The sequence below is a fragment of the Lissotriton vulgaris genome, chromosome 6 (genome assembly GCF_964263255.1).
Source record: "Lissotriton vulgaris chromosome 6, aLisVul1.2, whole genome shotgun sequence".
In the NCBI taxonomy this organism is placed as follows: Eukaryota; Metazoa; Chordata; class Amphibia; order Caudata; family Salamandridae; genus Lissotriton; species Lissotriton vulgaris.
Window position 1 is genome coordinate 149,149,990 of NC_141694.1, and position 4,985 is coordinate 149,154,974.

General features: G+C 51.1%; 1 pseudogene; it reads left to right on the forward strand.

Annotated features, from left to right (window-relative positions):
* Positions 1–3,223, forward strand: part of LOC147706936 (28S ribosomal RNA) — a 7,213-nt pseudogene extending 3,990 nt beyond the window's left edge.
* Positions 3,224–4,985: the final 1,762 nt, after the last annotated feature.

The window sequence follows — 4,985 nt, forward strand, 5'->3', positions numbered from 1 at the left end:
TATTTAACATTGCCATGGATCTTCTGATCTGTGATCTTCAGAAAAACGGCAAGGGCTTCACATTTGGATCAGATGGTCTGATTGAGCAAATCACCGCTCTTGCCTTTGCCAATGACATCGCAGTACTCAGTAGTACCTGGGAAGGAATGAGTACAAATCTGAAAATCATTGAAAAGTTCAGTAAAACTACAGAATTAAAAATTAATGTGAAAAAGACATATGGATTTTATATCAGTCACCATAAAGATAAAATCCTGATTAACAGCTGTAAGCCATGGCAGTTTGAAAAAGAAAGACATTCATCCAGGAGAAAGTGAGAGATACCTCGGATTGAACTTTGATCCACACACTGGTCATACAAGCAACAATACAATTAATGAGGTTCTTGTCAATTGGGCTCAAAAACCTGATAATATATCACTTAAGCCCACGCAGAAAATAGAAATTTTGTGTCAGTACTTGGTACCTAAACTATAATTCAAATTGGAAATGACAGGAACAGAAGCAAAAACTTTAAATGTTCTGGATCAAACAATAAAAAAGTATATCGAACACTTTCTACACCTTCCTGCATACACATGTGATGGTCTCCTATATTCAAAAAGATCATTTGGGGGGCCTCAGTATACCAAAACTATGTACACAAATTGGTCTCAATAAAGTAAATAGTTTATTGTATCTCAGGGCAGCTACAGACTTGTACATAGCTCATTTATTCATCCATGTATGCAGGAGAAGATATGAATGAAAAACATCAAAACACACAAACTCAACACTTTAGACAGTAGGTTTCTGAGCTATGATTTGAATTTGTTAGCAACATATGATTGGAGAAAAGAAGAGTTTGAGAAATGGGCAAATCTCCCTGTCCAAGGTGATGGTATAAAATACTTAGCAAGTAATCCAACCTCAAACTTCTGGATCAGCAAGCATAACAAAATGAAAGAAAACCAGTACATAGCCGCGCTGATGTTAAGAGCAAATGTTTTATATACTAGAGAAACCATCACTAGGGGGAAGAAATTGTGCATTTGCTACATGTAGGTATTCTAATGATGTTTGCGAAACAATTTCTCATATTTCAGGCGCATGTCCTAAAACTAAGGACATTAGGATAAAAAGACATAACAAAATTCTGGAATTGCTCATTGACAGAGTAAAAAGGTGTGGTTGGATGGCATATAGGGAACCTCATGTTAAGAATAATCAAGGAGAACTACGAAAACCAGATTTAGTGTTTACCAAAAATGGTACAGCTGTAGTGATTGATGTATCAATTTGTTATGAAAATTCTCAGAATTCCCTCGAATTAGCGTTTGAGAGTAAAGTGAAATACTATCAGGATCTGTCACAGCAAATCAAAGATCTCACAAAATGCAACACTAAAATTTCATGGCTTTATCGATGGATGTCGTGGTATTTGGGCTCAATGTAATGATGTTGTACTGGCTGATTTAGGTCTGCAAATGTCATTCCCATTCAATAAAAATGTTTGCCTGACTACTTTAATGGACACTCTTAAAATGTGCCAAGTATTCATGGACAATTGAGTATCAATCTTATACTGGGATGTACAATTTCTTGCAGCACACAATTCACCCTAATAAAGCATATTGTTTTAACATATAGGTTTATAGTTGACACAAGATTTCGTATAGATGTGAATTTTATAGATATTTTTTTCTGGATGTGCTTTTTCTAGTTAGATGTGCAATTTGTAGATGTGTATTTTTTTTATAAATGTGTGCTTATAACAATTTAAATATAGTTGGTTACATCATACTTATTAAAATGTCTTGAATGATGAATAGGTCTCAAATAATTACATACACATAATTATCACACATTGAAAATTGATGTCCTGCTAATCATATTTTAAATTCTCAGAACTGTTCATAGACAATTTTAAAATTGTTGGAATAGTACTGCAGGGTGTACTATCTCTGGCTTATACGTGATCCCACTTCCAGTGAGGACAGCCTTCACTGTGACTGTACTCCGGAACAAAAGAATATTGTATTGTTGGAAGCAAAACCTAATTGACGCTGATGGGCAGCATAATAACCCAGAATGAGCCACCGCAAGGTGGTACAGATAGCCAAATGCCTCATCATCTAATTAGTGACGCGCATGGATGGATGAACAAGATTCCCACTGTCCCTACCTACTATCTAGCAAAACCACAGCCAAGGGAACGGGCTTGACAGAATCAGCGGGGAAAGAACTCCCCCGTTAAACGTGACTCCCGTCTGGCACTGTGAAGATACATGAGAGATGTAGGATAAGTGGGAGGCCCTCGGGCTGCCGGTGAAATACCACTACTCTTATCTTTTTTTCACTTACCCAGTGAGGCGGGGGTGAGCCCCATGGGGCTCTCGCTTCTGTCTCCAAGCAACCTGCTCCGGGGACACTGGCAGGTGGGGAGTTTGATTGGGGCGGTACACCTGTCAAACAATAACGCAGGTGTCCTAAGTCGAGTTCAGGGAGGACAGAAACCTCCCGCGGAGCAGAAGGGCAAAAGCTGGCCTGAACTTGATTTTCAATATGAATACAGACCGTGAAAGCGGGGCCTCACGATCCTTCTGACTTTTTGGGTTTCAAGCAGAAGGTGTCAGAAAAGTTACCACAGGGATAACTGGCTTGTGGCGGCAAGCGTTCATAGTGGTGTCGATTTTTGATCCTGCGATGACGGCTCTTCCTATCATTGTGAAGCAGAATTCACCAAGCGTTGGATTGTTCACCCACTAATAGGGAACGTGAGCTGGGTTTAGATCTTCGTGAGACTGGTTAGTTTTACTCTACTGATGATGTGTTGTTACAATAGTGATCCTGCTTAGTACGAAAGGAACTGCAGGTTCAGACATTTGGTGTATGTGCTTGGCTGAGGAGCCAATGGGACGAAGCTACCATCTGTGGGATTATGACTGAATGCCTCTAAGTCAGAATCCCCCCAAACCGTAACAATACCGCAGTGTCCTGGAGCCTCGGTTGGCCTGGGATAGCCGGCCTCTCTCGGGGGCCGGCGCGTAGAGGCGCTCGCTTGGGTACCGGAGCGCGGATGGAAGGGGGCCGCCTCCATCGCCCTTAGTGCACCGCATGTTCGTGGGGCACCCGGTACTAAATCATTCGTAGACAACCTGATTCTTGGTCAGGGTTTCGTAAGTAGCAGAGCAGCAACCTCGCTGCGATCTATTGAAAGTCATCCTCTGAGCCAAGCTTTTGTCTCTGTGTGTGGGCGCCTGCCTCCCTCCACCACACCCAGGGGTGGGTCCCTCTGCCGCCGGGCCGATGGGAGGGACACAGGCCCGTGGGAGGCCGCCTCCACCTCCCGTCCCTGCCCCACCGGGGTGCGGGGACGGGGGCCACCATCGCTTGTGGGTCAGCAGGGTAACCAGATGGCCTCGGCCGCCGGTCAGGCCTCCCCTGCCCGCTGCTCCTGGGCAAGTCGAGCAGGGAGGCGAGCAGCAGCAGCCCCAGGGAAGGAGCCTCCAGAGCAGCTGCCTCAGTGCTGCCGGCCACCCTCGCCGGACTGCAAGGGCGACTGGGTATGGCCACCTTCCCGGGCCATCTGGGTGCTGGGTCGTCCTGGGCCATCTGGTTACCTGGCTGTGTGACCAGATGGCCCTGCCGGTTGGGCGACCAGATGGCCCTGTGGGCCAGGCGACCAGATGGCCCTGTGGGGCGGGCGAACAGATCGCCCTGCGGGCCGGTGACCAGATGGCCCTGTGGGCTTGGTGACCAGATAGCCCTGCGGGCTGGCGGCCGGGCTAACTCCGACTTTTGTCCTTCCCCGAAGTTCTGTAAGCCCAGAGAAAAATGGGCTCCCTGGGCAGGCCATCAGGGAGAGGATGTGGCCTGGGCTTAAGCCTCCTTGGTTCAGGCAGTGGGTCCGGATGCTGGGGACAGGGGGTTCAGCGGTGTCCCTTGGAGGCTCTCCCCGGCCTGGTTAGGGTTCAGAAGCTGGGCCCAGGCCTCGGGTTTGAGCTCTGTCCTGCAAGCCAGCCAAGTTTCTGGGTGTTCATCGGGGCCAAGGGAGGCTCTCCCCGGCCTGGCTAGGGTTCGGAAGCAGGGACTGGGCCCGGGGCTTGAGCTCTGTCTGGCAGACCATGGGGGGGGTGCCGGAGCCTCTCCGTGCTGGAAAACAAGCAGAGGGGTCCGGTGTCCCAGGGACCTGGGTCCACCGGGGCCCAGGGAGGCTGGCCTGGCTGGGTGTTGGAAGCAGGAACCAGGCCTGGGGCTTGAGCACTGTCCTGCAGGCCATGGGGGGTGTTGGAGCCACCCCGTCCTGCAAGCCGGCCGAGGGTCCAGGCGTTATCGGGGCCGAGGGGGACTCTCCCCGGCCTGGCTAGGGTTTGGAAGCTGGGACCGGGACCAGGGCTTGAGCTCCATCCGGCGGGCCCCAGGGTGCGTGCGCCCCCCGTCCTGCAAGCCATCAGAGGGTCTGGGTGCTGGCGACTTGGGTCCACAGGGCCCACGGAGGCTCTCCCAGGCCTGGCTAGGGTTCGGAAGCTGGGACCGGGCCCGGGGCTTGAGCTCCTTCCGGCAGGCCCCGCGGTGCGTGAGCCCCCATCCTGCAAGCCATCAAAGGGTCCGGGTGCTGGGGACGGGAGTCCACCAGGTCACTGGGAGGCTCTCCCGAGCCTGGCTAGGGTTCGGAAGCTGGGACCAGGCCCGGGGCTTGAGCTCCGTCCGGCGGGCCCTGGGGTGCGTGAGCCCCCCACCCTGCAAGCCATCAGAGGGTCCGGGTGCTGGGGACGGGGGTCACAGGGTCCTGGGGAGGCTCTCACCGGCCTGGCTAGGGTAAGGAAGCTGGGACCAGGCCCGGGGCTTGAGCTCCTTCCGGCGGCCGGGGCTTGAGCTCCTTCCGGCGGGCCCCACGGTGCATGAGCCCCCGTCCTGCAAGCCATCAAAGGATCCAGGCGCTGGGGACGGGAGTCCACCGGGTCACTGGGAGGCTCTCCCCAGCCTGGCTAGGGTTCGGAAGC